The sequence below is a fragment of the Dipodomys ordii genome, unplaced genomic scaffold (assembly GCF_000151885.1).
Source record: "Dipodomys ordii isolate 6190 unplaced genomic scaffold, Dord_2.0 Scaffold19, whole genome shotgun sequence".
Classification (NCBI taxonomy): Eukaryota; Metazoa; Chordata; class Mammalia; order Rodentia; family Heteromyidae; genus Dipodomys; species Dipodomys ordii.
In genome coordinates, this window is record NW_012267235.1 from 13,668,207 (window position 1) to 13,690,527 (window position 22,321).

Genomic DNA, 22,321 nt, shown 5'->3' on the forward strand with positions numbered 1-22,321 from the left:
GCTGTGGCTCAAGTGGTAGAGCGCTCACCTTGAGCTGAAGAGCTGAGGGACAGCGCCCAGGCCCAGAGTTCAAGCCCCATGACCGACCAAAAAGAAAAAGAAAAAAAGATGCAGAGATGAAAGGATGAAGGCGGAAGGCCAGCTCAGGAAGACCCTATGTCAAAAAGATAAGTCAGACGCGTGATTCTTGCCTGTATCCCAACTACACAAGAGACAGAAGCAGGAAGAGCCACAGTCCAAAGCTCACCCTGGCAAAAGGAAGACAGCTTCCCCTGAGAAATAAAGAGCTCAACACAGTATCACCAGAAACTTCTTTTAAAGAACAACAACAAAATAACCCCTCCAATAGTGGGCACTGAGGAATGACCTGAACAGTCTCCTGGTGTCCAGAAGGAGAGACTGTTACCTGGGGAAGGGGCACCAAGAAGAGTCCTAACCTGGGGGTAGGGGGAAGGGCTGAGGCCAGGGTCAGCAGCCGCCACTACTTCAGGTGATCCTCTGCTGGGCTGCTTCCCTTGATCCCCGGCCTTCGGGGTGCCCCACTCAGAGTCGACCTTCATGTCATGCTTTTGGAGGCATCATGGGGAACTGCAGGGAGCTGGCCTCACATTTCAGGAAAATGGATAGGAACAGAACAGAGTTGGTGGACCAGAGAGGGCAATGACCTAGCAGTGGCAGGAGGTGGGAGACCGGGTCTGAGACCCCAGGGCCATCGCAAGGCGGTGAGCTCACGCTGTCATGGGGACACTGAGCATGACTTCAGAATCTCCCAACAGCTACAATGGGACATTCTTACAAAGCACTGGTCAGAAGGGCATTTTTTTTGTTTTGTTGTTGGTCATGGGGCCTGAGCTCTGGGCCTGGGCTGTCCCTCAGCTCTTCAGCTCAAGGTGAGTGCTTTACCACTTGAGCCACAGCACCACTTCTGGCTTTTTCTGCTTATGTGGTGCTGAGGAATGGAACCCAGAGCCTCATGCATGCAAGGCAAGCACTCTACCACTGAGCCACCTTCCCAGCCCCAGAAGGACATCTTATGGAGCCCAACATGCAAAAGGTGTCTGGATTAGGAGTTGAATCACAAGCAAGAAGGAAGTGTGGCTTCACTCTAGTAGGTAAGACACAGATTTAATCTCCTTGGTCAGTTTTTAATAATTTGGAATATGCTTCTAAAGATCTCCAAGAAGAGCAAGCAATGAGTCAAAGAAGCAGAAAGTGGGGAAACTAAATGTCCAAGCCTGGGAACAATTTGGTCTCCCAACGGAAGGTGCAAATTCAATTCCTAGACAGGACTTGCTTGCCATCTAGTGGCCAGAGTGAGCAACTGCACAGAAAGATGAAAAGATGACAGGCTCTAAAGCAGGCACTATAGAAGTCTATAAGCTTTTACTGAGCTGATATTTTGGATCAAGCACTGCTTTAAGGGACAGAGGACAGCACCCTTAACAGAATGAACTAAATCCAGTCTTCCAGAATCTCACCTTATATTTGCAGTTGGGAGGGAGGTATAGGAAACAAGTAGGTGGACAATATCAGGGGTAACAAGTGTCCTGTGAATGCATTGTGCACAGGTCTGGAGAAGAGTGACACTGTAAGAGGGTAACATGAAGCCTCTGGGGATCAGGAAAAACCAGAGTGACAGAAAGAACCAGTGAGAAGGCTGTGAGGCGAGAGTGATCTCATTTGCTCAAGGAAGAAGGAAGGAAAGCACAACCACCCAGGGCAGATTGAGGTTGGAGAACATGGTAGAATATGATTCCAGTGAGACCACATAGAGCCTTGAGAAGCTCTGGAAGGAGGAGGGAGCTAGGAGGGTTGGGGGATGAGCAGTGGTTTAACTTGCATATTAAATGGACATATTGGATGAACACTCATGGCCTCAGGCTGAGGGCAGTCAGTAGGGGGGGCAGAAGGGGCATCCTAGAGAAGAGTTAGGGGCTTGTGAATTTAATGACCCAGGAAAAAGAAAATACTAGGTGGGAGCAGTGGCTCACAACTGTAATCAATTATTCAGGAGACTGAGACCTGAAACTGTGATCACAGTTTCAAGGCTAGCCCTGGAAGAGAAGTATGGAGGACTCTATCTCTAATTAACCAGAAAAATGACAGACTGGAGCTGTGGCTCAAATGGCAGAGCACCAACTGTGATAAAAGCAAGTTGAGAGAGCTTGAGGCCCTGAGTTCAAGCCCTTGTACTACACACACACACACACACACACACACACACACACAGAGTGGATGCTGTCTGGACTAGCAGTGTCCATGGGTATGTTAAAACAAGGATCAAATTAGTTAGGTTTAAACTTTTATATTTATTAACAATTGAAGCTAACAATTGAAGAATTCAATGTAAACTCAATCCCTTCTTAAGTCATAAGGGAAACTTATTTCAGAAATTTTGCAGTCCTTACAGACTAGAAGTTCATAGGAACAAGGTTAATGATGAACTTAGTGCCAGGCTACACAGGAACATAGTATCTTTCATTCAGTTTAACCAGAACTCATCTCACATGCTAGATAAGACTTCTGGGAATGATTTTTGATGTTTTCATTACTTAGAAATTCTCAAATTTGCAAAAATAGATATGTATTTTACTAAAAGCTTTAGCACTGGACCTGAGATCACACTGGAGAGTGAAGTTGTCCCAGTGTTCACGATGCAGGAACCTTTTACAGAGTCGGGCTGAAGTCTTTACAAACTTCAGTGCTGTTTCTTAAGGTCTGTAGATGGCTTCGTATATTTCAATGTAGACTTCTGTCTTCAATCTCTCCATAATTGTTAAAAAAAAACAAAATGGAAAAAGGCTTCCTTTAGTGGCTAGTCAAGCTCCTATAAAGATGAATGGGCACAATTGAATATTACAGAAAAGAGTGTCATGGCCCTTAAGTTTTCTTCCTGTGGCAGCTTCACCATGGGTCCCCGCTGTTTGGGATGGGGTTGGGATTTCTGTGCATAGAATGCTTATCTTCGTTGGTGCCGCCTGCCCAACTTTGGGAATTTCCCTGGCGTTGAGGAAAATTTACTTTGGTGGCTGATGTACAGTGGTGGCGGATGACGTCTGGGGTGACCGCGACGCATGTCCTCTGAGGCCGAAAGCTCTCCTGGGCGGACCTGTGCCGTGCGAGAGCTGACCACTGGCACGGAGCCGGGTTGAGGCGATGGGCGATCACCTTCACTTCGTGCAAGTTTGGGGAGTACTTGGGGCTCTTCCCGGGGGGGATGGAAAGGAGGGGTGTTGGCAGCGAGAACAAATGCATCTCGATTACCCCTGGCAAACATGATTTTTCTGGTGGAGGCATCCACAAATGGATTCACCCCCTTGGTCATCAAACTCCCGCTGGCAGCCAGAACTCTCGTGACCGGTCCCTGAGCTCCTAAGGGATTTGTGGTGCCACCTGCAATGTTGGTGACCACCGGGGGCCCATGAAGGTGCACAGTGTGGGATGAATTGCCCCTGGCACCTACAAGCCCAGTGTGTTGGCAGAGTCCTTTGGAGGGACTTGGAGGAGGATTCACGATCCTGGTGCTTGACATGGCCCGGCACAGGTTCGCGTCCTCTGCTGATGACTTAACCCTGGCAGCACAAAGGGCAGCAGCTTTAGGTGGGCTCAAGTCAAACCTTGGAGTCTTCTTGGCTTCTGTTTTGGGGTTCACATCAAAGGGCACAGCTAATTTGGTGATGCTTGTGTATACCTTGCCCTTGTGTGGTTGCGTCTCCTTGGCTGTTGAGTATCTGTCAGCAGCCAGTTTTCCCCAGACCTGGCCTTCTGCTGACAGGGCTCTAGAGGTGCGATGCACACGGCTCATCGTTGAGACAACCTTCCTCAGTTGACCTTGGTCCAAGGCCGACTTGGCCCTGGCAGACTGGAGTCCAACAGCTGGACCATCAAAAGGGGGGTTTATCTTTGAAGACAAGACCCCGGGGTTTGGACTACCTCTTTGGAGGCTGGTGGAAACACTCTCTTTCTTGTCGGGCAAGGTGGTCCTGAGAGGTTTCATCTCTCTAACCAGTTTAGATTTGGCAACCTCCAGCACAACAGCATGGCTCTGAGGGATGTCGGATTTTAAGCTCATGACCATGCTGCTGCTGGTGGTGGTGCTGGAGGTGCCTCTGCCCACACTTCCCTCCTTGAGGAGAAAGATGCGAGCTGCGGCACGGATCTGCGGAGGAGGCCCATCTTTGACTACTGAGGACCACACAGTGGTAGGACACTGGATGTTACTGACCATCAAGGAGGGTCTCTGCGCATTGTCCTTCTCCATGGGGGAGATCGGAGCCCCAGTAGATGATGGCTGTGGGGCTCCCTTCCCAATTCCTTTCGGGTCTATGCTGGCAGGACGCTCCCCCTCCTTGCTGGTCATCCAGAAGGGCCTGGGCAAAAGGCTTTCCTCCTTGTCATGTAAATAAACCTCGATGGGGGGCTCTCTTCTGGGCCTGACCTCCACTATTTGGGTGTGCCTGACCATTTGCTCTGTGCTGCTGGTGGTGGCTGAGGGTCTGCTCAGGCTGCTGTCCTCCAGGGTGAACACGGGTGATCCGGTGGAGGACGATCTGGGGACTCTGCCCTTCCCTTGGGGGCCCATGGGACCCATGTAAACACCCCGGCCGGTTACCAGAAAGGGCCTGAGCAGGTTGGCATCCTGGCGGGAGGTTGAAGGCTCTGCTGTAGACGGCTGGCTGGTGGCCTGGTCCTCTGGACTCTGCCCTTTGGGCCCCATTGGCCTGGGCCCCCCTTAGGGGAACAGGGCTTTGTGCTTCCTGACTACTGCTCTACAGATATCTTCTAATTCATATCTCACTAAAAATATCGTTAAGTACAAAAAACAACTCCAAATTAGCAATGACTGGATCCTAGAACACAAGCTGAGGCAGGCACCCTGGCTTTCTCCCAAGAATCCAAAGGAAAGTGAATTCTGTGAACAACTGCAGCCCCTTTTTGGTGCTGTGGGTGGGGCTGGGGAGATGATGTCACACATGTCTGGGGTGGAGCCCTGTGCTCATTGTTAGATTTCCATTGGTCCTCTATGTGTCACTGGCAGGAGCATCTGATGACTTGTGAGCCATGGGTGTGGTAACTGTACAGAAGAGGGGTCTATCTATGGCTGGCAGAAGGGTCCAGAGAAACTGGAAGGTCATCTGTCTTTGAGCAGTTGGAGTCTTCAGACTTCAGGAATCTCATCAACTCCACTTCCCTCCTCCAGATGGCTTCCGGTCCTCACCTGGGTCTGAAGGGCTGCCCTCCGCACCCTCAGTGCAGCATGCAGCTGAGCACCCTGCTCTGCAAAGGACAACGCATCTGGGGAACTGCAGGAGGGACGGCTGTGCAAGCACACATTTGCCAGGAAGAGCTGACACAAAGTATTTCCTCTCACTTCCACTACAGACCCGAGCTTTAGGTTTCAATGAGGAAGATTTGGGGCAGGGGAAAGAGGTATGCATAAGTAAGCAGTCCCAGGTAAGGGATGGCCTGATTGCTCATTCTCTTGATTTCTGATACTATCAGAGGTTCCAGAGAGATGGCTTATCATAATCCCCATTTGAGGGAAGCAATTTGGTCTCCATGAGATGATGATTCCTCCCACCTCATTATTGCAGATAATTGTCTTCATTCTGGGGTGGTCTGTCCATCCTGCAAGGTTGTGCTGTACTTTGGGGTTGTTTGCCCCTTGTCATAAAGGATGTCATAAAGCCAGATGATGGTGGGTCAACCTATAATCCTAGCTACTCAGGAGGCTAAGACTTGAGGATTCTAGTTCGAAGCCACCCCAGGCATACAATCTGTGAGACTTTATCTCCTGTGAACCAGCAAAAACAAACCATCAGCTGAGCTGTGGCTCATGTGGTAGAACCCCAGACTTAAGCATAAAATCCAAGTGAGAGCTCAGGCCCTGTGTGCAAGCCCCAGTAATAGCACACAAGTTAATTCATTAATTAAAGGTGCTATAAAAGAATGTTTTTCCAAAGTGATTGCAAGATGAAGACTTTAAGCAACAGAGATAGATATATAATAGGAACAGGAATGCTAAACTTTTGGTTTTAGTAACTACAGACTTTAATAAATTGTCAGTGCTTTTTAAAAATTTTAATCTTTAAGTAGTTGTTCAAAGGAGTTACCATTCAATAAATCAGCTTATGAATATACTGAATCTTGACTGTTGCCACCTCTCTTTTCATTCTCCACCTTTCTCCTGAACCCAGCCCCTCCCGTTGTCAGTGCTGTTTAGAACAAGCAGTTTCTAAGTGTCTGTTATGTGAGGAGTTATATAATGTGAATGTCTTTAGCATGTAAGGATGGAAGAGCCAAGTAAACACATGTAATTGACTGATAGCCTAAGCTTGAGAAAGCCAAAAGAGAAAGTGACCAGACACCTAAACAGCACAGAGTCTGCACTCAGGGAATGAAGAGAAGGGTACAGAGCAATTTGCAGCATCAACCCACAGCACCCCAGCTGGGGACACACATCGCAAGTACAGAGAGTGGAGAATACAGACAGCCCAGGATTAGAGGCTGACTGGAGGTCCTCCCACACGAGCAATCCATGGTCCATATGATCCTAAAAGCTCAGTCTCTGAACTCCAGACTAATAGAAAAATAATAAGGATCTTGGTTTCTCTGAAACCAATAAACCAGTTGATTTTTTGCCAGGCAAATAGAGAAACATGGTAGACTAATGTCTTCCTCCCATGGGGAAGGAAGCGCTTCTGAAGGAAGTCCTAGGACTTTGGGCTGTGTGTCTGATTATCTTCTGTTGATGTCCTACAAGACGAAGGATTTCTCCTCCTCACAGCCTCTTAGGGAGCATGATAATGATGATGCAATGGGTGGCAACACATCTGTTTTATCTGAAACTTCCCAGCACGGGGGACAAATTGGGAGAAGGAAAAGAAAGAAAGCAAAGAAAAACAAATGTGGGCCGTTGGATTCAATGAAAGGATTTAGTGACTAGGCTACAGGTACTACTGTGAGCACCTTGAGGTTCTGATCGTACATGTAAGTTCCCGGCACACATGCAAGTTCTGAGTCCACATGAGGACTGGGGCACTGACCCCGCCTGCCCAGAAAGCCTCCACTGGAGAAGAAACCCTATCTCTCTGTTTAGATGCTCAGAACATTTCACCAGGCCTCATCTTATAAGGGATGTTGTGGTTAGGAGCCAAACCTCTCTGGGTACCAGAAGACACACAGAGTGGTGATATCAAGGTCCTATGGCGGCCATGCTGCATGACTGGGTAGAGAAGATCACACAGGAAGGACAGGGTCCGCTCAGGGAAGTGCCTGGCAGAGCCCATGAAGAGAGTTGAGCAGCAGGACACTGGTGTGATGACGAGAAGCGGGCAGTGTGCTCCTGTCAGTGGTCCTGGAGCCAGATGTGAGTGATTCCAGGACCCCTTGCAGAATTATAGCCTTTTGGTAAACCTATGATGTCCTATTTATTAGATCAGCAGACTGAGGCTCAGGAAATACATCCACTGCGCTTTCTAGTTCTCAGAGGAAGTGAAGTCTGTCCATCCCCAGGCCCTCCACCTGTGCCAGGAGCACCTTCCTTCTTGGCCTAACTCATCCTTCTCATCCCTCAGAGTTCACTCAGACCCCTTGGATGAGTTTGAAAATCATCCATGCATTCTCTGAGGCCACAGTTATATCCACAGACACGGGTGGGAAGACCTGCTCATTTCCAGGGGTTGATTATCAACATTGACAGAGACTCTTATTAACCCTTGGTACTTACGCTGTTTAAATAGGAACACTTGGGGCTGGGAAGGAGGCTCAGTGGTAGAGTGCTTGCCTTGCATGCCCGAGGCCCTGGGTTCGATTCCTCAGCACCACATAAGCAAAAAGAAAAAAGCTGGAAGTGGCACTGTGGCTCAAGTGGTAGAGTGCTAGCCTTGAGCTGAAGAGCTGAGGGACAGCACCCAGGCCTAGAGTTCAGGCCCCACGACCAGACCCAAAAAATAAAAAATAAATAGGAACACTTGCCTGTTTCATGGCCATTGTCACCATAGTAGGAATAACTCATAGCTCCAGCCATGTGCTATGCTGTGGAGTTGCATTAGATTCCTCATCTCCCATGCTATGAGATGGGTGTAGATTTTCCCTAGTCACAGAGGAGGAAGCTGAGATTAGGGAGAGTAAGCGACCTGCTTGGGAACCACAATCAGAGAGCAGAAGAACCAGCACGAAAGCCCAAGGCCTCTGACTGGAGTCAGGTGTGACCACGCACTGTACCCACAGCCCCTGCACTGGGTCTGGCATCCAGCAGGTGCTCATGAGTCTGGGGATTTTGTGTCTAACTCTCCTTTTTCTTTCCAGGGTCTCAGAAACATGGGTCTGGGCTTTGTGGTGAGTAGGGCAATGACCATCAACATTGAATTCTGCACCTGGGATCAGTCCCTGGACAGGAGTAGCATGCAGAACAGCTGGATGGTGACAGGGCCTCTGTCTAACATCACCACTGAGCAAGGGGCTATGGCTGCTGTACACCTCCTTACTTCATAGCTCTCCTAGGTAAAAGGGGTCAGAGTAGGGAAGAGGAGGTAGTGAAAAGGGGCCTGAAGTATATAGTATAGTGTGTTAGAGAGTGAGCAGGCCGGGTGCCGGTGGCTCACGCCTGTTATCCTAGCTACTCAGGAGGCTGAGATCTGAGGATCGCGGTTCAAAGCCAGCCCGGGCAGGAGAGACTGTGAGACTCCTATCTCCAATAAACCACCAGAAAACCGGAAGTGGCGCTGTAGCTCAAGTGGTAGAGCGCTCGCCTTGAGCTGAAGGGCTGAGGGACAGCGCCCAGGCCCAGAGTTCAAGCCCCAAGGCTGACCAAAAAAAAAAAAAAAGAGAGAGAGTAAGCAGAAGCTCAGATTGTTGAGCAAGGTGGAGAGGGTTATGTTGATGGAGATCAGCATTTTTTCCTGCTCCCACTCTTTTGTGAATGTATCTGTTTTGAGGCATATATCTCTAGGGCTTATAAAAAATTATTTTGACTGCCTGAAAATTTCCCTAAATGGAGACTGATCTCCTCAATAATAATATTATCTAGAATTTATTAACGTTTGTCCATAGACTAGTTAATTTATTGACCCAGCAGGGAACAGGTGGTGTTGTCAGCTGTGGCACTTGAAGAGCTTTTTTCTTTTTGCTTATGTGGTGCTGAGGAATCGAACCCAGGGCCTCATGCTTGCAAGGCAAGCCCTCTACCACTGAGCCACCTTCCCAGCCCACTTTCTTGGGAAACTTTTCTCTTACTCTCCTCCATTTTTTCTTTGTCTTTTTCTTTCATAGGGCCAAGAACCTGATCACGATAGTTCTAATGCCAAAACTTCATCAAGTCCCCAAACACCTGACCTCCTAACACTATCACCTGGGGGGTCAGGATTTGGATGTAATTATTTGGGGAGGATGCAGACATTCAGATCACAGCACTGTCCCCAGGGGAGGTTTCTGGCCTGTGCCCTGTAGTGCTGCTGATCCAGTGGAGCCTGACTTGGTGAGGATAGGAAGGAAACACCTCTCACATGTGTTGTTTGACAGAAGGCGCTGTGGCTCAAAGTGGTTGAGCACTATCCTTGAGCCAAATAGCTCAGGGACAGTGCCCAAGACCTGAGTTCAAGTCCACAACTGAAAAACCCCAACAAAACAACAACAATAACAATAAACAAATGGATAGACATGGGGTATTTTCACTTGAGAAACAACTATTCCTGTACTTACACTTGTTGCCAAGGTGACCATCAGTGACCTGGAGGGAGAGGAATCATTAGACCATCTCGTTTTCTTCTAAGACTTAGAGGGATTCTGAACATAAATGTATTGTCTTTATTTCATAACCTGGATCTTGGTTTTGAGACCTGACATGGGTTAACAGACAGAAGGGCCTGTGGACATCTCCCTTTAATATGTGGCCTAATGTGAAGAGGAGGGGATGCTCCTGAAGAAGCCCGCTAGGGTGTAGCCACATGACCTAGTCCTGGAGAACCTCAGCTTCGCTCCTATTGGGGTTCTGCTTGGTTGGGTCCCTGTCACTTTATCCCCATCCCCTCCACCACAGTGCTCCACCCTCACCTCCAGCCTGAGGAGCAGGTAGGCTGTGAGAGGTATCATCACCTGGAATGAAGTTTAGCTTCCTATAAACAGGAACATTGTTGTAGGTTAATAATTTTGCCTTTACTCAGCTGTGGGAGTTTCTGTGAGGCAGAAATCTCCCCAAATCACTGTTTCATAAGCTCCTCAGACAAAGGATGATGAAGAAGAAAGTTCTAGGCTGGGTGCCAGTGCTCACACCTGTAATCCTAGTTATTCAGGAGGCTGAGATCTGAGGATTGTGGTTCCAAGCCAGTCCAGGCAGGAAAGTCCATGAGACCCTTATCTCCAATTAACCATCAGAAAACAGAAGTGGCTCTGTGGCTCAAGTGGTAGAGCACTCACCTTGAGCTTAAGAGCTCAGGGACATCACTCAGGCCCAGAGTTCAAACCCCACAACTGACAAAAAAAAAGTTCCAGTTTAGGCAAGTGCACAAGCCACCCCTGTTTGACCCTTTCTACCTGGACTCCCGCTGTACTGTGTCTGGTTCAGGAAAGCTGGAAATCATCCCCAAGGGAACAGCTGGGTCAGCCCTTGTCAGGCCACAGGCATGCTTGGGGGAAATCTCTAGGCCAGTTTTCACAGGGATGGGAGAGGAGGACCTTAAATGAGGGGACAGAGGATGAGCATGCATTCTTCAATGATTGGAGGAAAGAAATACGGATGGAGGATCATATTCAAAATGAGGAGGAAATGGGAAGAATCTCCATTCAAAGCCAGCCCAAACAGAAAAGACCTATAACAGTCCATCTCCAGAAGGAAGCTGGGCATGGTGGCTATGCCTTGATCCTGGCCATGATGCAAATCATGTTGTCACAGCACAACACAGGCTTATGTCAGGTAGGAACTGAAACCCGATCTCAAAAATAACCAACAGAAACCAGACTGGAAGTAAGACCCAAATAGTAGAGTACCAGACTAGTAAGCACCAGGCTCTGGGTTCAAAACCTCAGTACAAGAGAAGAGCATGGAGAAGCAGGATGATGGCTCTGGCTTGGTGACCACAGGAAGGGTTTAAACTATGGGACGTCAGTGCTTTTCTATCACGATGTACGGAGGAACACACTTGGACTTAAACACACTGGGTTCATTCCTCATTGCACCAGGGCATACATGCTGTGGAGAACCTTGGGGCTTCCAATGTAAGGATGCTAGAAATGACTACAGGATTAGGTCATGCTTGGGGAATTAAGGGAAGGCATAAGGAAAGAGAGTGCTGTCAGGAAGCAGGGACAATTCTATGACTAGAAATTTCTATAAAGTTTACATTTAGGGAGGACACAGTAAATCAAATATAAAGCCGTCACTCAAAAGCAATGGTTCATTTGACATGTGCTAGGCATTCTGTTGGCCGTCTGCAAAGTATGTATGGAGTTGATGGTCTATATACGTCCAGCAGCCTCAGGAGAGTTTGTACTGACCCTGAGCCTCTACTTCTGGGATACCAGAGGGTGCTTTTGGTTCTTTCTCAATATGTCTCCCAATACTCCTTTTGCTCAAAGGCAGGTGAGATTGCATCCCTGGACTTTAAATGTATGACATGCCAATTTTCCTCCTTGCTCAGATTTTCTGCTTAGGATTAGAGAAGGCTCACTGAATGCAGTCTGTAGATGAGCCAGGGGCAGGTGGGTGTGAGGTATTTGAGGCAGCTGATGTGGCAGTGGCTGCACATCTGAGACTCAGCATAGAATGCAGCACACATCTATACCACAGGCAACAGCCAAAGCCAAAACCAAAGTCTCAAAACCAAAGGCCACACTTGTAATCCTAGATAGCCAGGAGGCTGAGGTTGGAGGATTGAAGTTCTAAGCCAACCTGGGAGGTCTGTGAGATTACCTACAATTAACCACAAAAAGCCACAAGTGGAGCTATGACTCAGTGGTAGATTGCTGGCCTTGAGCACTGTTAGTAATAATGCCAAGGCCCAGAGTTCAAGCCCCAGGACCAGCAAAAAAGAATTTTTTTTAAAGAACTCTTTCTGGAGGTAACCAGGTGTGGTGGCGTACTCTTATATTTCCAGAACTTAGAATCAGTAGCAGGAGGATCTTGAGTTCAAGGCCAACTTGAGTTACATAGTGAGTTCAAGACCAGCTTGAGCTACATAGTGAGATTCTGTCTCAAAACTACAAAAAAAATAAAAAATTAAAATCCCTTGGATTAGAGGTATAGCTCAGTCCATTGTTAGCTAAATCCTGGATTCAACAAATAAAAGTTCTGTTCTAGCACATAGCCCCAGCATGCATATATGCACATGTATTTGGATCTCTGTTAAAGGAAGTGGGATAGCACATAGTTAATGCTCTAGCTCATGCTACAACATCAAATTTCTAAAAGGTTTGGGTTTTTCTAGCTATTTTTATGGCTAGATCCAGTTGTTTGTCCTGGAAGACATTCAGCTGGAGCCTTGTGTTAGCTTGGAAATTATGTTCCTTCATTTGAAGCAGATTTTGTGTGTGTGTGTGTGTGTGTGTGCGCGCGCGCATGTGTATGGTTTAGGTTTACCCATACTCATGTATATGTGCTGGAACTTGAACTCAGGGCCTGGGTGCTGTCCTTTAGCTTTTTACTTAATGCTGGCACTCTATGACTTCTAGCTTTTTACCAATTAACTAGAAATAAGAGGCTCACAGACTTCCTGCCCAAGCAGGCTTTGAACCATGCTTCTAAGTTCTTAGCCTCCTGAGTAGCTAGGAGCATGAACAACTAGTTTGGAGCAGTTTTAAGAGTCCTGGAGTAAGACTTTAAATTCCTTTTATAGGATTGGGGGTGTAGTACAGTTCTTAAAAAGCAAGATACCTTATGCTTAATCCCCAATAGTATAAGAAAAGAAAATAAAAGAAAAAAAATCATGGTCTAGGAATATGGCTTAAGTGGTAGAGCACTTTATAGCACAAACCCTAGCACTGAAGAAAAATAAATTAAAAAAACAAAACACCAAGGGACAGATTATGAAATAAAGACAATGCATTTATATTCAGAATCTCTCTAAGTCTTAGAAGAAAGTGAGATGTTCTAATGATTGCTCTCCCTCCATAATCACATTTGCAACAAGTACAAGTACAAAAAGAGTTCTTCCCATAGTGAAAAAATCTCCCATGCCTATGTATTTTTTTCCCCCAATTGGAGCTTGGGCGCTGTTCCTGAGCTCTTTTGCTCAAGGCTAGTACTCTGCCACTTTGAGTCACAGCTCCAGTTCTTTATTTTTTGTTTTTGTTTTTGAGTGGTTAATTGGAGATAAGAATCTCTTGGGGACTTTTCTGCCTGGGCTGGTTTCAAACTGTGATCCTCAGATCTCAGCCTCCTGAGTGGCTAGGATTACAGGTGTGAGCCACCAGTGCCTGGCCTATTCGGTTTTTATTTAAAAAGTGGTGTGGAAGATATGAGATTCAACAATAGATTAATATCAGAACAGCATCCATGCTCTGGTGGAAATGTATAAGAGATTTTTGTGTGTTGTTGTTGTTGTTGTTAACTGGTAGAAGAACTATACAGAGGTACTCCGAGACAACAGGATGAACACAAGAGAGATAAGACTGGTGTTCTAGAAGATTAAAAGTGAAACAATACACAATAATTAGTAGTAGACATTTGATACATGCATCGTTTTTATGGCTTTCAGGAAATAATCACTCTTGAGAAATAAGAGAGTTGTAGTAGAATAGAGAGAGGGCTGAATGATAAGAAAGTCTTGATCTAACATTTCACACTGAAGTTCTCTGATAGTGGAGGCTGCAGCCTTTGAGGGGTTCTTGATGATCCTATTCTGATGCCTCCAGGTGGACAATATGAGCAATGGTTAGCAGCAGGTGGTGTTTGTATTTTTAGCTGGGCAGGTGGGGGGGCGCTTGAATCTACAGGTGCATATTTGTGGGTTGTTCTGTAGTGTTAGTTTTTGACACTGGATAAAAGAAGATCTGATTGTTATTCAACAGACATGAACCCAGAAACAAGGATGTGATTTGGTGTAGAGAGAGTGAGGCTGGCCTGGCCTATGGGTAGATCCCTTCCCTCAAGATGCTGGCATCCCCAGTGGGGACCTGCAAATAGGTAAACAAGTGTTTGTTGTGACATGTCCTCTGAAGCAAATATGGTATCATGAAGACTTGGGCTGACTGGTTTGAGAAGGTGTCTCTGAGAAGATGATGCTTGATTTGAGATTTTGGTAACAGGAAGAGCTCAAACACATGTGGATTTTTGTACAGAGTTACAGAGAAATACAGCAGTAAACAGCAATGATGAAATGTGTTCAAAGGCACAGACAGGGAGCAAGCTTGGTAACTCCTTCGAAAGGAGACCAGCATGGCAGACTCAGAACATGTAGAAAAGATGGGGTCAGATCCGAGGCAGAGTTCTCCAGGGCTTGTTGTTCCAGTTCCAGGTGCCCCTCATTTTGTTCTAAAGGCCCGTAGGGCCTAGGGGTTCTAAAACTTGGGAATGTGGAACCCAATATATTTTCATAACATTGTCTGTAGCTGTTAACAATTGATGACAGCCAAGCAAAAGTAGTAGTAAGACAGGTTAAAAGGCTATTCACACATTCATAAACATGAGCCAAAATAAATCTGTCATCCCTTGAATGGTTTATATCTGTTGATTAGAAATGGGTAGATTTTGTACTCACACATCTACAAACATGAGCCAAAATAAATCCATCACCCCTTAAGTGGCTTTTGTCAGATGTTTTTGTCATAGCAAGGCAAAATCCGAGTAAGACAGAGAAATAGTAAGATAGAAAAGTGAAGTCATTTTGGTGACAAAGCCTGACTTTTAAGACTTTTAAGCTTTTAAGACTTGACTACTGATGTACAGGAATGATTTATAAACATTTGGATAACCAGACTAAGGAATTCTGGAATGAATTAGGCAGAACATCATAGGTTATTCTTTTTTTTTTTTTTTTTGTTGGTTGTGGGGCTTGAACTCAGGGCCTGGGTGCTATCCCTGCGCTCTTCAGTGCTCTACCACTTGAGCCACAGCGCCACTTCCGGTTTTCTGGTGGCTTATTGGAAATAAGAGTCTCATGGGCTTTTCCTGCCAGAGCTGACTTTGAACCGTGATCCTCAGATTTCAGCCTCCTGAGTAGCTAGGATTGCAGGCGTGAGCTACTAGTGCCCAGCTAGGTTATTCTTATTAGAGATCAGAGTACTGATAAGTGATGGATGGTGAAGATTATGTATCAGAGGCTTGAGCACAAAAGCTCAGACACAGGGCCCAGGCCCTGAGTGCAAGCTCAGATGAGAAGGTGAAGGAGATAAAGGAGGAGGAGGAGGATGATAACAGCAGCAGTAGAAACAACAACAACAACAGCAGCAGCAACAACAACAACAACAAAGAGCAGCAGCAGCAGCCAAGACAACCCTTGAGGCCACTCAGAAGCCATGACCGCCCATGGGGCCACTCAGGAACGGGCCACACTCCACCCAAGGGTCATCCAAGTATAAACACATTGAAAGACTTTCCCTTGAGAACAGGGTATTGCTGGGGCCCCATATCCTCACCAGGCTTTCCATGTTCACTTGCCCAAGCGCTCAGAAGCCACAGCAGCTGTGGCCCCAACAGGTGTGACTATAGCTCTGGCTAATGGCATGCCTAGGTGGTGTTGGTCATGCGATCCTGGTTTTGCAGGCATGCTGAATGCAAGTTACAGGATCATGAAGGCAAGGAAACCTAGGCAATAATACATCCCAGGGAGATGGGATTAATGAGAGGGTAGAGCACACTGCACGAGAGGCAGTTAGAGAGACAAGGAAGTTGGAGATGTCAGTAATGTGAAATTCTTGGCAAGAAAGCCACAAGCAGCAAGGAGAGGGACCCCGAGGAATGATGCTGTGTGATGCTGGATAAGGCCACAGAGACAGGACTGCCCAAGGCCATTGAACCTCACCTCATGCACCCGTGCTGGTGTGTAGACACAGGATCAAATGTTTCCTGCTGGATTTCAGTCATGCTTTGTCATCCCTTTCTGTATCTCAACTCCTCTCTTTTGGAATTGGAATGTATACTCTGTATCCTTTGATCTTGGAAGTCTGTTACTTACTTTTTGCTTCCTAGAGACTGTAAGCTACAAGTATGCCCCAGTGCTTGAAGAGTCTTTGTGCTTCAACATTTGAAAAACAACATTGGACCTAGAAAGACTTTGGAGACTCGTAGAGATGGATTAAATGCATTTTGGATTCTTATATGGACATGACCCTTTGGGGTCATGGACTTTTGTCCACGTGATGAATTGAAAACAATCTGCCAACGCTAGGTTCACATTGTAAGCTGAGTTCCCAGCATGTGGTACTGTCTGTGGAGATGATGTGGTTTCATCGAAGGAAAGCAAGGCAGAACACAAAGGAAACCACACTACAAAGAAGTGAAATTGCTCGTATGTGACGATTGGGTCATTCAGTGTAGCTGGGCGTTTTCCTGCGATTATTATTAGGGGGTGCTTCACTTTCTGTGCATATGTCCAACAGCCAATCATGTTCTTCTCCACACCATCAGTGGCTCACATCCGTGGCCCTCTTAGCATGGCAGCATAAGCAAGGGGGTTGGGATTGTTTCCTAACCATGGGAACTAGAAAGATGCTTTCTGTCCCAGCTCCAATGTGTTCTACTAAAGAGCTGCCAGAGCAGATGCAGAGCCTTCCATGCTGAGAGCCAGGGCCCAGCCGCCCTCTCATGCTGTAGAGTCTGTACCCTGGCTCTCTCTGCAGGCTCTGTGTGATGGTGATGCAGGGCAGGAAGGGGTGTGCAGGCTGTGTGCCCCTGCTGCTCTACAGGCCTGTCCTGATCCCGTCCTTCCCTGGCCAATAATCTGTTTCCTCTAGTGGCTTTCAAATATCTGGGCCTCAGAGCCAGAAAGTGCTAAGAAAACCAGCAACGGGCAGACCTAGGCTCTGTCCCGCACTCTGAGACCACTCTCACTGTTGCTTCTCCTACAACATTCCTCATGTCAGCTCTGCTACTTCAAATATCCCAGGGATCCTACTCAAAGAGAAGAAAGAATCTGAGCAGTATAGAGTAGTGAGTACAACTCATCCCCCATTCCTGAATTCTTCTCACTCTTTCTATCACTCCATCCTGATGCCATACTCCCCTTTCTCAATCCCTTACCCTCCAATCCATCCTTTCCTCCTCCCCTGTTGTCATCCTCATATCTTCCATGGTCCCCGTGCTTCATCCTCGAATCCACATTCTCTTGTCCCTCCATCTTCTGATTCTGTCTTCTTTCTTTTTTTTGGGGGGGGGCAGTCCAGTTGTGGGGCCTGAACTTTGGGCCTGGGCACTGTCCCTCAGCTCTTCAGCTTAAGGCTGGCGCTCTACCACTTGAGCCACAGTGCTACTTCCGGCTTTTTTTCTTTTTCTGCTTATGTGGTGCTGAGGAATTGAACCCAGGGCCTCATGCATGCAAGGCAAGTGCTCTACCACTGAGCCACCTTCCCAGCCCAGATTCTGTCTTCTTTCTCTCCCACCATTCTTCCATCTTTGGTTATTCCATTCCTTTTTCCCCATTATCCTTCCTAAGCACAGGAATTCTCTGCCCACTCCTTTCCCATATTTTTACCCATTTCCACACCTCAAAATCTCCCCACTTGGTGTTTTCTACCACCTAATCCCTTCCCCTTCCCTTCTTCCAACACCATCAATTGGCTAATGCTCTGGAGTTGATGATGCTGGGTTTTGAACAGTGCACAGGAGTTTACTAGGCCAAGACAAACAATCTCAGTGAAAGCAACACTCAGATCATCTGATTTCTCTTCACTATGTTATCCCCATTCATATCCTTAAATCCAGGAGCAGACATGGCTGGTATATTCTATCATCTCTCAGCTCTATCACCTGATTCTTCAAAAGATGGAGAAAAAACAGAAGGAGGAGAAAATGAAACAGTTTGTTTCAACTGCTCAATCCAGCATTGGTGAAGAGAACATCTGCCCCCAATCTAGCTCAGTGAGAGAAGAGGAGTGGTACAAATGTGGCTTCATGCTTGGTGGCTCAGGATGGTCATCAGCAGACTTAGACCCAGACTCCTTACACATTGGGTAAATGTGATTGTGTGTTCAAGCCCAGGCAGAGGCACAATTCATGCACAGTTGATATCAAACAAGAAACCAAGGCACCCATCCCAATGTGTTCCACCAAGGAGCTGCTCTGGCAGACACAGAGCCCTCATATCCCTGGCTGTAATGTCTGTGCCCTGCTCTCTCTGCAGGCTCTGTGTGATGATGAGGCAGGGCAGGAGAAGTCATGTGCTCTGTGTGCCCCTGCAGCTCTACAGGCCTGTGCTGATCCCCCTCCTCCCATGACCACTAATATGTTTCCTCTAGATCTTGAGCTTTCTGTTTTCAAATATCTGGGCCCCAGAGCAAGAGCGCAGGGGAGACAGGCAGTGGTCACTCCTGAGCTCTGACCTGGGCTCTGAGACCTTGTTCAGTGTTGCTTCTCGTACACCTCTCCTCCTTTTATTTTTATTTTATTTATTTATTTTGGTCCAGTCGTGGGGTCTGAACTCTGGGCCTGGGCGCTGTCTCTCAGCTCTTCAGCTCAAGGCTAGCGCTCTACCACTTGAGCCACAGCGCCCCCTTCTGGCTTTTTTTTCTTTTTTGCTTATGTGATGCTGAGGAATCGAACCCAGGGCCTCTGGCATGCAAGGCAAGCGCTCTACCACTGAGCCACCTTCCCAGCCCCACCTCTCCTCCTTTTAACTCTTGGGCTACAGATATCCCAGGAGTCCTACTGAAAGAGAGGGAAGAATCTGAGCTGTACAGAGGAGCGAGTGCCCCTCATCCCCCGTTCCTCCATTCTCCTTGCCTGATTTTCCATCCCTCCCTCTGATGGCAACCTTCCTTACCTCAACCCCTTATCCTCCAATCCATGTTCTCCTCTTCTGATGTCATCATCCTCAGAACTCCCATGGGCCCCTGCCTCATCCTCTCATCCACATTCTCCTGTGCCTCCATCGTTCTATTCTCTCATCTTTCCTTCTGTTTTTCCTTACATTCTCTGACCCCTCTGTTATCCCATCCCTTTTCCCCCATTATTCTTTCTTTTTTTCCCCTTTATTTTTTCTTAGCACAGGAATTCTCTCTGTTCATCCTTTTCCCATATTCTCACTCATTTCCATACCTCAAAATCTCCCTCCTTTCTTTTTTCTACCACTGAATTTCCTTCCCTTCCCTTCTTCTAACACCATCAATTGGCTGGTGCTCTGGAGTTGACAATGCTGGATTTGAATCATGAAGAGGAGGTTACCAGGCGAAGAGAAATGATGTCAGTGAGAGATTTGCAGTGTTTGACTGTAGAGAATGGAAAACAGTCACACTTAGATCCTCTAATTTCATTTTTTCTTCACTATCCATTCCCCATGAATATTCTCAAATCTTCCCTGACAGAAGCATACATGGCTATCATAGCCTATGGTCATTTCCCTCTATCCCTTGAGATTACTATAGAAGAAAAAGAAGAAGAGGAAGGAGGAGGAGGAGCAGAAGAAGTAGGAGGAGGAGCTAGAGTGGCTGAAGGAGCAAGAAGAGGTAGAGAGATGTACAAGTTGATGTTGAAAATGAACTTTACAACTTTGGTGAGGGGGGAGGGGGGCAGGATTGGGTGAGGGGGCCGGGGGAAGATGGGAAGGGATGGGAAGAGGAAACAAAGGAGGAGGCTACAGTGCTTGATAAGAAATGTACTCATTATCTTGCCCATGTAATTGTAACCCCTCTGTACAGTATTTTCACAAGAAAAAAAAAAGAAGAGGTAGAGGAGGAGGAGGATCAGGAGGAGGAGTAGTAGGAGGAGGAGCTGGGCCTTTTCAGCTTCAGCTATTCAATCTTACATTCTTCAAGAGAACATACAGCCCCGCTCAGCTTAGTGATTTAATGTGAGTGGTGTGGAAGAGTGCTCAAGTCTGGTGACCTGGGAAGGCGATCGGCAGACCAGGACCCATCCCATCTGTTCTCCATCAACTGAAGCAGAGATTGTAGTGCACCCAAGCCCAGGCAGAGCCATTATCAACTTACTCTCTGTGTCAAATAAAAAGCAAAGCCCCCTTCATCCCCACTTTTACCTTTGATAGCAGCACAGACCTCTCCTACCAGGCACTGCTCAGGCAGTGATGTAGACTGCTCTTCTACCAGGCACTTCTCAGGCAGTGATGTAGACTGCTCTTTCAAGGGAGCAGTGAGACACCACCCTATGCAGGATTTAGCAGGCTGACTTCAGGACTCTTAATGGATCCCAAACTCCACACCCTCTTCTAGGTTTCCAAACTATGGATTTCAGAGGGGAGAGGCTGCCATTTTGAAGGGCACTGAGTGGGAATGCCATGGGTTCAAGAGAAAGTCTCAAGAGGGGCATACACCTTCTATCTCTACTCTTTGTTTGTTTGTTTGTTTGTTTGTTTTTTGGTCAGTCATGGGGCTTGAAGTCTGGGCCTGGGTGTTTTCCCTAAGCTCTTCAGCTCAAGGCTGTCACGCTACCACTTGAGCCACAGCACCACTTCCGGTTTTCTGGTGGTTAATTGGAGGTAAGAATCTCACAGACTTTCCTGACTGGGCTGACTTTGAAATGTGATCCTCAGATCTCAGCCTCCTGAGTAGCTAGGTTTACAGGCCTGAGCATTAGCACCTGGCCTGGAACTTTCTTCTTCATCATCCAGCCCAGAGTTCAAGCCCCACGACCAGAAAAAGAAAAAAAAAAGAAGATATGAACAGAGGCCCAGACACAGAAGCAAGCTTCATGCCTACATGCAGGTGATGAAAATTGGCCAGTGTGACAGTGATTAGTGCATAAGATTAACCACAGATGGGATCACACCCAAGGAGGAAATTCATAGGACACTGTGATCCAATTGTCCCTGATATGGAATTAGTATTTCACTCTACATACAGTAGTAAGCTCTTGGCAGGGGTGGGGTTGGGTGGGGTGGAGAAGTCTGATCTGATGTCCTTGCATAAAGATGCACCAGACTAACCAGTCTTGATGGTTTACATATGTAATCCCAGAACCCAGGGGACTGAAGCTGAAAGACCATGACTTGGAGGCTAGCCTTTACTGCATACTAGGAGAGTGTCTCAGAAACAGACATCCTAATTGCTAAAGAAGAGTGATCAATAGATGGTTATGGGAGCAGAGAAGTGCATCAAAAGGCATTACTGGAGTGAACATGGCAGCTTGAACCAGTCAGGAGGCCCTGACAAAGGCAGCCTTGAGATGTCCTCTTAAGCTAATAACAGCTGCTGGACCCAAGGTATCTGCACACAGCGGCAGGTATTTAGCTTCCGTGGTTTTCTGATGAACAGATCTCTTCCAGTAAATAATTCCATTTTGCCCAAAAGATATGTGAATGAACTTGCTTCAAAATCATAGCACGATTAATAAACAAAAGAAAAGAATACTCTGAAAGAACTATAGGCTACTGGATACAAGAAATTTATAGTATCAGGAATAGAGGATTATAAGCATTCCTTTTTTTTTTTTTGGTCCAGTCATGGGGCCTGAACTCTGGGCCTGGGCGCTGTCCCTCAGCTTTTCAGCTCAAGGCTAGCACTCTACCACTTGAGTCACGGCATCACTTCCAGCTTTTTTTCTTTTTGCTTATGTGGTGCTGAGGAATTGAACCCAGGGCCTCATGCATGCAAGGCAAATGCTCTACCACTGAGCCACCTTCCCAGCCCCTATAAGCATTCCTTGATGCAAAATGAGATATCTTTTTTTCTTAGTCCAGGTCAAAGAGATCAGGTGGGTTTCTGTTTTGTTGGAGCAACATACACCTATAGTGACCTTGGTGAAATCACATTTAGTAAAGGCCTCCTGTACTGATGGAAATTTTTCAATCATTTTGAGACTATTTGGCATTTTAGCCCAGGAATTCCTGGCTACCCAAGAACTTGTAACCTGGATTTTTCTATTTCTTTTGAACTCCACTCACTTCTACACTCTCAGCTTGCTCTGTTGTGTTTTAATGAAGTTGTCAAACAGATAGTAGCTGTCTTTCAAAGAAGAGCATGTAAGTTGTATGGTCCAGCAACACACATATCTTGGAAATTAGTGCTTTGTGAAGTTCATCATAAACAAAGGGAAAAATGATCCAGTGTGACCTACTGTTCGCTTTGTTTAGGAAGTGCTTTCTTGATTTGTTTTTGGAAATCAGAAACCATTTTTTTTTGGGGGGGTCCAGTCGTGGGTCCTGAACTCTGGGCCTGGGCACTGTCCCTCAGCTCTTCAGCTCAAGGCTAGCGCTCTACCACTTGAGCCACAGCACCA

At 46.8% G+C, this 22,321-nt stretch overlaps 1 pseudogene; it reads left to right on the forward strand.

Annotated features, from left to right (window-relative positions):
• The first annotated feature begins 7,205 nt into the window (after positions 1 to 7,205).
• On the forward strand, positions 7,206 to 22,144 carry LOC105983305 (annotated as a pseudogene).
• Positions 22,145 to 22,321: the final 177 nt, after the last annotated feature.